The sequence below is a fragment of the Epinephelus fuscoguttatus genome, linkage group LG22 (genome assembly GCF_011397635.1).
Source record: "Epinephelus fuscoguttatus linkage group LG22, E.fuscoguttatus.final_Chr_v1".
Taxonomy (NCBI): Eukaryota; Metazoa; Chordata; class Actinopteri; order Perciformes; family Serranidae; genus Epinephelus; species Epinephelus fuscoguttatus.
The window spans coordinates 13532363-13544506 of record NC_064773.1 but is presented as its reverse complement, the minus strand read 5'-3'; the positions used below and the strand labels follow the sequence as shown (position 1 = coordinate 13544506).

The 12144-nt window shown below is 42.8% G+C and overlaps 1 protein-coding gene across 1 annotated transcript in view; it reads left to right on the top strand.

The window, feature by feature from the left end:
* The window catches only part of snd1 (staphylococcal nuclease and tudor domain containing 1), a 271331-nt gene that overhangs the window by 114488 nt on the left and 144699 nt on the right, over positions 1-12144 (top strand). The window lies entirely within an intron of this gene.

Here is a 12144-nt window from a genome sequence, read left to right as displayed (position 1 = left end):
GGGTGAACGCTTGCCAAGTCTCCTCTACCCTGAGCCTCCTCTATTCCTCTCCTCTCCTCTCCTTTCCTCTCCTCCGACTTGACCCACCTTTCTCTGGGTGCTTTCACACCTGTTTACCTATCTATTTGGTCAGTTTTAGCTGAACCCTGGAGCGTTTTGTCAGACCGTCCGGTTGGGTTGGGTTAGCATGTAAACCTCATTCGAACTCTGGTGCAGACCAAATAACCAAACTCAATCTCGGTTTGCTTCCAAGTGCACCAGAGTTCAGTTCACTTTAGGTGAGAACACAATCCAACCCTAATCCAAGAAGAGAACCAAGGATTCCGACATTTGATTCAACGGATAATAACTTTCAAATCCATAACTTACTATGACTGTACCTTGCTCATCGTCTGTGTAACAAGGATAACACATCTAATCTCTCTCTCATCAGGGCCCGTCTTCTCCTTCTGTACCGTCTTACTCGTCTCATTTGTCTCATTTGAAGAATGAAATGCTTGACAACTCTCTGTCTTGTCAGCTGCTCTTATTATTCGGCATTTTCTAAAATATTGTATTGATGAAAAAACACCAAAGCAAAACCAGAGAACCCAAGGCTGCATGAGTTCGGTGTTGCACCATTATATGAGACCAAGGAAGTGTCAGCGAGTTCACTTGGATATTCTGTCCAACAGGCGAATGACCATTTCAGTTTCATGGATGTTTGGTGCTCTTGACAGAGTGCAGTGTGAACGCCAACTTACTCAAATGAAAAGAGCAGCAGTGTTGCAACTTTACCCTCGAATCACATCAAGTCTACCAAACTATAGGTGTGAAAGACCCTTTAGCCACGTTCGATCATTTTGTTACCCACTGAAGCGACTATTTTAGTGTTTCTATCGTCAAAACTTGAGGATGGTACCAACAGAACTGCTCCACTTCCTGTTCTTATAACCCTTCTGTTGAGATACATAGTACACTAATCTGATACTAACAGGTGAAGCTAGAAACACTGCAGTCCGTTGATTGGTCGAGGCATTCGTCACTTTTGCCCTATACAGACTGAATACACAAACACTGTTTTTAAATACCCCATTGATTGCAGCAGACTCTTCACACTCTAGCCTGTTCTTTTTTGTTCTGAAGATATTGGCGTGCAGCCCTATTTGGTGGACGATCAACGAGGTGCAGACATTCCTCTGTATTGTCACAAAACGTATCTAGGGTTTAGGACATATTCCGTGTGGGTTTCATAAAGGTTACAATACTGACAGTGTTTGTTGGAAATGCAGCTTTTGTCTCCCTTTTTGTATTTTCTTCTTTCCTTGTGATCATTTACCTCCACTCCTCTGCTTACTCTCAATACTAATCCCATGAGCTGCCGCCACATCCTCCTCTTCTCCTCATAGTATCAAACTCCCAGCAGAGTAGTAACTCTATAGGTTTTCTGCTTCTCATATTACCTCCTACTTGTATTATTTCTCTCTCTCACTTGAGGCACTAATCCCTTGTGTTTACACTCTCACAGTCCATCCCCAGCTCTGGCTCACAACTTGGTTTGAAGTAATTTTACAACAACAACAAAACTGTAATTGACGGACAAACACAAGCCTGCTCGCACATATACGTCTTTGATGTGTCTTGTCCCTCACTCCAGCTAATTAAACACGACCAGAGAGTGTTGAGGGGAGAAGAGCGGTATAACTAGCTGTCTAATTATTGGCTCCCCCGTTGGGCAGGTACTCTTATATCAGCCAGGCCGACGAGGTCGCGCTCAGCTTGGGGCCGCACAGCGCCTCTGATTCACCTCTTGTTGGAAAGTTCTGAAATGCCTTACAGTGCCCTGGAAACAATTATTGTTCACAGAACACTTTTGCTTTTCTAATTAAAAATGAATATGTAAAATAAATCCTCCCTGATGCCTGCTCTGCCACACACGCAGCTGTGGACGTACTGACACTTGATCTGACATGAAGGTTGTGTCCTGATCAGAGGTCGCTTTAGACTTTCTTGTTGTCCATCGTTTAGATGGGCAGGGTCACAAAAATTTCATCATAATCGGAAAATACTCTTCATTTTACTGTTAGGTGCCACTGGCTGATAAAGGTTATCAGTATTATCTGGTTGTCCTTCATCCTTCGCTGCATTGGTCATCTTTTTTTTTTTCTATTTTTTGGGCTCCAGAGCTTTGGTAACGTTCCAAATCAACAGCGAATGTTCAACGTTTTGGCTGTGGAGGTGTTGCTGTGTGATTTTTTTTTTTTTTTTTTTAATTTTTTACAATTTAAAATAGGTGAAATATGTTTTCATTCTATAGCTACATGTAGTGTACCGATTTGCTCGGCTGTCCTTGCCCTGCACTTGCTCTGCTTATCGTGGCGCTGCTGTAAGAGTTTGAGCCCCATGCCAGGGACGGTTTGTCAGAGTCTGCCCGCGCACGCATGCACACACACACACACACACACACACACACACACACACACACACACACACAGATTTAACAACAGAATATAGCCTCTTTATCTGTTGGGACAGTTAAACAGCTCCGTGTCGGATGTTAGCCGCAGCTGCTGTGTTAGCTCATACTAACCGAGCAGACATTGAACTGACCAGCCCTACTTTTTCATCTTTGTTTATTAAAGGCATCACAATTATTAGGCTTCTTCAGGAGACTTGAGACACTCAGCTGCAGTGATATTTTGAAATTGTATGTAGTGGTATAGACCAGTGGTTCCCAACTGGTCGCGGTCCAAAATTGGGTCATGGGCCCATTCTGAATGGACCACAAGTTACTTGCAAACATGTCAAGTTTGTAAAAAACACAATTTATTTTTAAGTACAGTAACTTTCCACCACAGAGCTTTTATTTTGAAGTGCCGTTTTGGGAACCACTGGTATAGACTGAATAGAATGTGATAGCTAAAGCAAGGAAGAACCTCTTTAGCTAAAGCCAGTTAGACAGCAAGCTCATACATGTGAGATCAAAGGTAAGGCTAGACAATAGCTAGTTAATATGCACACGCCACCAGCTGGACAGGAGTGTGAAGTACTTAAAGTCAGGGCAGATGGCCCTCGTCATCTGTCAATGACAGAAAATCTGTGGTTAACGCAACCTTTAGTCCTGAGCTGTCATGTTTATTGTAATTTTGTTTTCCAAAATTTCTTTTCAATTTGACTTCTTACTGCTCCTTTCATGTATAAATTTGCAAGGTTTCAAAGCTCCAAATATATCCTCATATTCATAATTTCTCCTTCTGCCTCCAGTGACTTGCGTTTTAGGTTGTCCCAGTGCAGCTCTAGAGGATCTCGCAAAGTTAAAGTCTAAGTGTTGTCTGGTTGCCTGACATTAATAAGCAGCTTCTGGATTAAAATGCTCTTTGCTGTCTGTTTTCGAGGATGGCATAAGCTTTGATCAGTTTTTATGCGGAGGTGGCCTAGTTAGACTGGCACAGGTTCACCTGCAGTGACTCCTACACAGGCTCATTCACACAGACGGCACGCAGGCACGCATCTGTACTTAAAGGGTTTTCACAGAGAGCTGAGTCTCGTCTTAAGACGTGTCCAAAAACTACTGGACACCGGACAATAACTCAGCTGCTGTATTTATGCAAATGAACAGGATTTCTTCTGGGATACAAATTCAAACAAATGTATCTCCTGTGCCACACGCAGATACACAAACGGGCCACTTCACAGCACTTCTTTTCCTCTTTATGTTGAAGTCCAAGCAGATTTATTTGAAGTCAGAATTAAAGGGAAGAAGGAATGCGCTAAATGTTTACAAACAGTCTTATTGTTTTTACGGCTGTCTCAGATCTGCCAGCAAACCCACATCTTTTTTCTATTGAGTAAGGACTGTATTTTAAACGAGCACTTTTGGAGACACCGTTAATTGAGGATCCATTAAAACTCGTGGCTGGGATCAGCGCCTGAACCTCGCTGCCTCATGAAAACAGCTTTTGAGCTTTTTCTCCCCCTCCCTTTCTGCTTTGAGTACATTGAAGTTGCATCTGCATCTTATTCCACTTGGATTAAGTAATGAAACAAATTTCCAACAGCCTCCTTCTAAACAACAAAACCTCAAGTTCGGGGTGAAAACACTTCACTACCTTCGACGCAGCGAGGCTTTGCTTGTCCACCGCAAACAGAGGCTGACTATTGATTTGTTTGATCTCCAAAGATCACTGCTGACCCACCTGCACACACACGTTTAAACACACACACAGCAGTTTGCTGCAGCGGCTGAATAATTCTGCCACCACATGAAAACCGTTTCAACCCGCGGATGCTCGACGCAGCCCATCAGAGCTTTCATCTCGGCGTTGCTTTCATGTGCCATTCTGCGCTCAGTACTGCACGTTTTCTCAGCAAGTCTTTGACATTAGCTCACTGCTTGTCATCTTCAAGTCCACATCAGTGTAAATTCACGATCCCTACAGTTGCTACAGAGCGAATACTGAGCTCTCCATAATGTGTCAGACCGGGGCTTCTTATCCAACGCAATCACCTTTTTCAGTTCTCCCCTTTCTTGTTCCTCATCCTTGCCCCTTGTCTCCCTGTCTTCACCCTCCTCCTCATGCCCATCTCTCTCCCCCTCTACACGTGTCCTTTTTCCATCTACCGCTGCCATCCTCTGACATACTAAATCAGAATGTCATAGATAATGTGTTGCCCTCAGTATCCACCTCAGTTAATTCTCTTACCCTTGTCTGTCTGTCTCACTGCCTCCTTACTTTAATGTCTTGAGGAATGCAGGAGGCCATTTTGTCACCCAAATTCCACCCCTCCAACTATCACCAAAATGTCTTCACTCAGATACACTCATTCTTATCATAGGAAAGATGAAATCCCAGGATGCTCCCCGTAACCATGAACTGCTTTTTTAATGTGGTGTCAGTCTCCAGGTTTGTAAGGAAGCATCTCCTCTCCTCACGTCTTTCCTTAGACTGTACATGCAGCATGAACGCAAAGATTTTCTTAACTGCACGCTGTGTATGAGACTTTTCTTGTCTTTGTCTTCTTTAATCAGAGGAACACATAGAGACATCTCTGACTCTATGTCATGGTTATAAATTGTCAGCACATTTGCCTCTGTTTAAGCCTACTGATAAGCTGTCTCAAAAGTTTCATTAAAGGGGACCTATTATGCTTTTCCGTATTTTGTATCTTATATAGTTTTACCATAAAGGATGTTCAAATTAAATGTGGCCAAAGCTTTAAATAAGTAATCCCTGTGAGCAAATACCTCAGGTTTCCTACCGTTCCGAACACTCCATTTCCAACAGTTTATTCTACTCTGGCTACATTATGACGTTATAGTGTGCTTCATTTCTTTATGTGGTCATCTGCTCCATCCAGGCATGCTACTACAAGTGTTTCCATTCCTGAGCCTACACTGCTACGTGTAGCTACATGCTAACATCAGGGAAACATGTAAACTTGGTTGCAGATGTTGTTAAATTTCTCCCAGATTTGCATCATATTCCTGCTGGAACATATCTGGTTGTGTTTTGAATCTTTGCTTGGTCATTTTTCACGATAGAAAGTGCCACCATACTCTGTTACAGTCATTTCCCAGCTGCAGGTACACTGCTTAAGTATATGTAGCTACACGCTAACATTGGGGAAACAAATTGTCTTTTGGTTGCTGATGTTGTTAATGTATTCCTAATTTCATATCATATTCCTGTTGGAATACGTCCACTTGTATTTAGAACCTTTTATTGGTGATATTTTATGAAAGAAAGTGCTGCTATTCTCTGTTACAGTCATTCCCTGGCTGCAAGCACACTGCTAACCTACTTTGAGCTACATGCTAACATCAGGAAAACATGTAAACTTGGTTGTAGATGTTTCAAAAAATTTCCCAAGATGTTCGGTTGTATTAAGAAGCTTGTTTTGGTGGTTTTTCATGGTAGAAAACGCCACTGTTGTCTGTTACAGTCATTCCCTGGCTGAAAGTAAGATACACTGCTAAGGTACGTGGCGCTACATGCTAACATTGGGAAAACATTAAACCTTGGTTGCTGGTGTTGCTAATTTCTCCCCAGTTTTGGACCATATTCCTGTTGAAACATGTCTGGTTGTGTTTAGAAGCTTTCACTGGTGATTTTTCAGTGTTAAAAGTGCCACCATTTGTTGTTACAGTCATTCTGCGGCTGCTAATGTACATGTGACTAAGCTACATGCTAACATTAGGAGGACATCTAATCTTTTAACTGCTGATGTTAATATTTTTCGAAAATTTAGGTGCATATTTAGTTAAGAAGCTTTTCTTGGTGATTTTTGCATGGTTGAAAGTGCCACTATTCTCTGTTACAGCCATTACCGGGCTGCAAGTAGGTTACACTGCTAACGTACATGGAGCTACATGCTAACATTGGGCAAACAGTCAAAGTTGGATCCGATTTCGGATCATATTTTTGCTGGAACATGTCTGGTTGTATTTAGAAGCCTTTATTGCTGATTTTTTTATGCTAAAAAGTGCAGTCATTCCCTGGCTGCAATGATGGTGTAAATACGTTGAGATATGCAAGACCTGGAAATGCTAACCAATCAGAGCAGACTGAGCTTTATGGAAGGGGGGCTTGAAGAGACAGGTGCTAAAACAGACCCTCTCAGACAGAGGGTGAATAAAGGTGTTCCAGCACAGACAGTGTGTGGAAATTAAATTATTTTTGAGCATTAAAGCAGGTAAACCTGTTCTAGTAGAAACCTTAAATACAGGTATGAAAATAAAAATGAGCATAATGGGTCCTCTTTAAACAGAAGCAAAATTAGGCAGCTTGTGCTCTTTTCATTATAAGTAATGAGATACATGTTAATATCTTTGGAATTGATGGACTGTGTTTATGCACGTCTGTGTTTGTGAGTGAGTGAATGAGGTCTGATCCCAAGCACAGTTTCCTTGGTGATGCTGCGCCTGTGATCATGATTTCTCACCAGGCCGTAAATCTCCACAAAAGCAGTGAAATTAATGGTCAACGGCTTTATTCTTTCTTTGCTCTGTGTGTGTGTATGTGCATGCTTTTGTGTGTGTGTGTGTGCGTGTGTGCTTTTATCTGTGTTTGTGCACACACAAAAACCTCAGCAAACCCCCTCCTCACATATGTCCCCCGTTTGCAGCTCTCAGCAGACATGATTTACTGCACACGCACCTCAGCCTCAACTATTGAACGGGATCATAAAAGAAAGGCCGGCCTGCTAAGAAAACACAGGGATGTTTTTCACCCGCCAAAAGGGCAATAAACTCTGTCTCACGGGGAGTGACACACTCCAGTGGTCCTCTACATGGCAAAAATAGCTCACACAGCCCACCTGCCATTCAGTCTCCCTTGTAGCAACAGAATCTGTGTGAATTTGACCACAGTATATATCCAATAAAAAATCTGTTGGCATGCACCTATTCTACACTGCAGCCTGGACGGCACTGGGCTCAATGCCAGCACTATACTGTGATGAAAAATTTTCTTCTGCCTCTGTTGACCTCAGTTGCAACAAATCATACCACCAGCTGGTCAGTGAATATGGCTATTTACATCAGTTTTCACACGGTCAAAGTCAGATACACCAGCAAACACCAACTCGCTGTCACCATTTCCTCCAGTCCTTCAACACCTTCCTGTACATTTACCTTCACATAAAGCACACTTTATATAACATGTTTTCACAGTATAGAAAATAGTCATTTTAATTAGGGAAGCTTAACATGATAAAGACAAACCGACTCAGTTTCTCTTTTGTGATAACGAGCACGGCCTTGCTGTCCGCACAGATGATGCGCTGTCCCCACCTTTGACTCCGCAGTCCCGTCCAGTCCCTCTGTACGACATGAGGACCAAACAACTCTCTGGCCCTGACTCATGTTGACTCACAAGGCAGCACGCTCCCAGGCCTGCTTAGAATAGCTTCCTGTCTGCTCCACTAGCACACTGGCTAGTGCTCACACAAAAATACTTTTGCCTGTGCACTGTGTAGCACACACTCCTAGCAGATTTCAGGCAGGTTCTGCAATCGATAATCGGCTACAATGATATATTTTGTCATTGATATTGCAACGATATTGTAGGATTGACTATTGGTGCTTTCACAAATTATCAGCGTAGTCAAATTTTTGTTAGATAATCATCTGTAATGTGGATGTAGTTCAGAAAATTGCATCACTTTACTGTAATGCAGCCTTTAAAAGCAGGAAAATCTAAGGTGATATGTTGTCTCATATGACCGTATCCATACAATAGTGATGTAATGCCCAGCCCTAGGCTACAGTATGTTAATTACCAATAATCAATGACTCATTAAAAGCTCAGAAAATACAAATGCATGAACACACGGCTAAGGCAAATGGCACTTTGACACTCAGCAAATAATGAAACACTTCCAACATTAAAGGTTCTAATTATGCAGGCTTTTCTGAAAACATAAATCACATGAAACTCAACATACAAAGCACTTCTTCCTATGAATGTCATGGGAATCCTAAAAAAATTGCACGTCATTGTGAAGTGTATGGAAATTCAGCATCAACGTCAGCCCTGTGAAACCCCTGCATGAGTGGAACCAAGGTTCCAGGAATGCACCAAGATACTACTATAATCTGTTGATTTAGTCGAGATTGAATTATTATTATTTTGGCCAATTAATCATTAAGAATTCCAGCATCTTTATTTATACGGCAGATACTTTGTCATGTGAAATACAGCCTCTTTGACAGAAGTAGGATAGCGAACATTCTTGTTGCTCCACTGACTCAATGAGGGGCTTTAGTTGATAAATGGCTGATGCAATTGAGATTTGAATGCCTATTGGTCTTGGTCATTTTTAATGGAATAACACTTTATTACAGCGATCTTCTGCGCCTCAGCGCACAGTAATTTACAATGAGAGGGTGGGAAAAAAACCTAATTAAGTGATTGCATCAAAATAATTGGGTTTCAAATTTCCTACGAACGCTTTTAAGTTGAAAATGAGCTCCTTCTTTAAATTGAATGCAAGTGAAAGTGTTTTTGCTTTGAATTGTTTGAATTTGGTTTCTTTCGAAAACACGCACAGAGTTGCACTGCGGCCGTTACCGTCCCTACAGTTCCATTTGCGCTGACCTCTTGGTCCCCTCTTCCTCTCTGCCGTCATATTCACCGGTCTCCCTTCCTCAAGTACCCCCAGCGGTCAAGTCCATTACTGGTATCAGCACTTCTTATCTGCCGCACTGTGCTGTGGTAGCATCACACACTATACCCCCCCACCACCATCATCACCACCACACCCCTTATGATGCAGCCCAGGCCATTCACCACTCATGCAGGAGCCATGATGGCCAGGCTATATATCCCCCATTCCATCTGTAGCTGGCACTCTTGCATCACATTTGCTCTGCTCACTCCTCTCCCGGGCGCCTTTGCTCTCTCCTCCTCTCACTCTCGCTGCTTTGCTTTCCCCTCTTCTGGTAGCTCTTCTTTTCTTTCTCTCATTTTCATTTTAGTTTAATCAAATTCTTTTTTTCTGTTTTTCCTTCTCCCTTCTCTGTTTCTTTCCACCGTGGCCTGATTATCCCTTAATTCCCTTCTCCTTCACCTCTCACTTCTCGTGTCTTCCTCTTAGTCTCCATCAGCCACCTCATCCAGCCCTGCAATATTTGCTCTTTGCTCCTTAGATCTGCTTTCTGTTTTGGCTAAATTCCTCACTTTTGCTTTCTCCCCCTAATAACTTCTTTCAAGCAATCTGTCATGCTTTCCTTCCCACTTAAATCCTCCCTTTCCTACATCTCCATTTCTATACCACTTTATCTCCCTCCTCCTCTGACTCTAATCTCCCATCCTGTCCTTTCGCTGCCTCCCCAGGCTCTGTGAGCTGTGGGTAAATAGGTGCATCTTGCCTTGCTTCCTCTTTCAAATGGCTCCATGATTGCTAATGAAGCACCCAGACAAGAAAAAAAAGAAGAAGAAGAAAATAACGTGGAGGAGGAAGGGATGGAGGGAAGGAGTGTTTCCCATGGAGACGGGCCCTTCGGTGGCTGCCTAGCTGATTGGCTGATTGATGACCCCGTAGCCATGTTGACTGATTGTTATGACGGAGCCTTTTATAGCACAGCACAGCTTTATATGTGACCACATAGCACAACATACTTCGATATCGAACAGTATGGCGAAGCATAAGCCCCATCCTGCTGTACCATACTGAGGAGGTGCAATACAGTACGGCCGAGCTTATGATAGAATTCCATAACACAGCTTAATGCCTAATACAGCGCTCGCATCTGTTCACGCAACTGCTCACAATCCCTCACACTGTCCGCGTAGACACAACACACTGATAGGTTTTCACTTGTTTGGACACATGCGTCACGCTAAGAGACAATTAGAAAAACCGCTGTCTGGCTTTTGCATTGCTTGTTATCAAAACAATTAGAGGTGAATGACAGGAGCGGGAGGCATGCTGTCTGAGATATGAGTCAGCGCGGGGACAAATGGTCAGTAAAGTATGAAATGGGTGTGTCTGCTTGTGTTTGTTTTAATTGGAGAGCTGATAGTAGAGAGGCAGACAGGGAGCAAAATGAGAGAGGGGTATGACGTGCCACAGAGGCCGAACTGACGTCGCGGTGACGTGGTATATCATTTGGCAAACTGAAATGGTCATATTAAATGTGTTAAGTTGATTTAGATTAATCATCCTGCTCTCCCTGTCTCTCACACCTTTTTCCTTTACCTCTCCTGCACTATGTCTGACGTAGCCCGGCACAACCGAAAGCACAGCTGATGCAAGAGACACACACATGCACAGATATCTGATCTTTCAAGCTCACTCTCGCACCTGCAGAAAAAGCTCATTATTTAAAACGCAGGCTGAGTCATCTACAGACAGTCTGATTCTTGCCTTAGTGACCAGTGGTGACAGCCTTGGGTTCACTGCAGCAGGTTATTTTTACCCCCAATGTGATGACAGTTGGTAGATAATAGTAAGATTTTAACTCAGAGATAATGACAATGAATAAGACACCTGTATCTGGTCCTTAAAAGAAAGGCGGTTTATTGCATTGCTGTTTAGGGACAGATGCAAAACTTTGTTTTATCTCTCTGGCCATCACTGTCTTCACATGCCAGATGTCCCTTTTTCTCTAATATCACAAACATACTCTGGTGTGCTGCCTCTGAATGTTTTTCAGGAAGACATAATTTATATTTCCCGTTTTATATGATTCAATTATCTTCCTCTGTGATGTGTTTTTCTGCTGCACTGCCCATGTTTTTACCCCAGAAGTACTCTTTACTCATTGGAATCATCTGATCAATCATCATTAATGTAGCAGAATGTTTGGGGACGTTTAAATTTTAACGCACATTTACAACAAATGCTCTCTTAGTCAAACATGTGACGCATTTCCAAGCACAAGATCTCCTCTAATGCAACTCAGATAAATATATAAATAAATAAAGCCTTGCACAATATGCTCACCCACCCTCCCTCCTCAGCTGTCCTCTTTAACCTCCATCTCTTACTCCATCTATCTCACACTCTCTCTTTTTTGTCACTTCCTAATTCCTCAGAGCTGGACTGTCACCGTCACAAACACACACATCACTCTCCGCCTCTGACAGCTTCTACTACAGGTTAAACACATCACAAACTCTCAGCTAACGATGTTTTTGTGATACGTCATGACAACCCCCTCCCTCTCATTTCTATTCAAACATCCTCCCTTTGCTAGTTCCTCTGTCTCAAACGTTGAAACACTGCTGGTATTGTTCTAGTGGCCCTCGCAGGTACTCTCTCAAACCAGCCCTCCATTTGCCACACTTTGTACTGGTTATATAAACTGGTGTCGTCAACTGCACTACTAGGCCAAAGCTCTGCCTGCCAGCACAGGCCTGTGACTGTGAATCTGATAACGTCACGCATCTGCAGAGGCTAGTTGTTGTGTTTTTCCGATTAACGTGAGTTTACTTTGAGCTCGTGGAGCTTTCTAAGAGTTAATGAGAAGGTAGTGTCTGTGTTAGCCGTGATGATTCCGGTGCACACAGCTTGCAGTCACTCCCCTGGAGTTCTTTTGTAGTATTCTCTTTGTCATCTCTCTCCCACATGTTGCCCACTCCAAACATGCTAGTCTGTCCTTGACTGATATGTGCTCCCGGGTGTAGTTGACACCACCTTTCTCTTTCTTTTATCATTTAA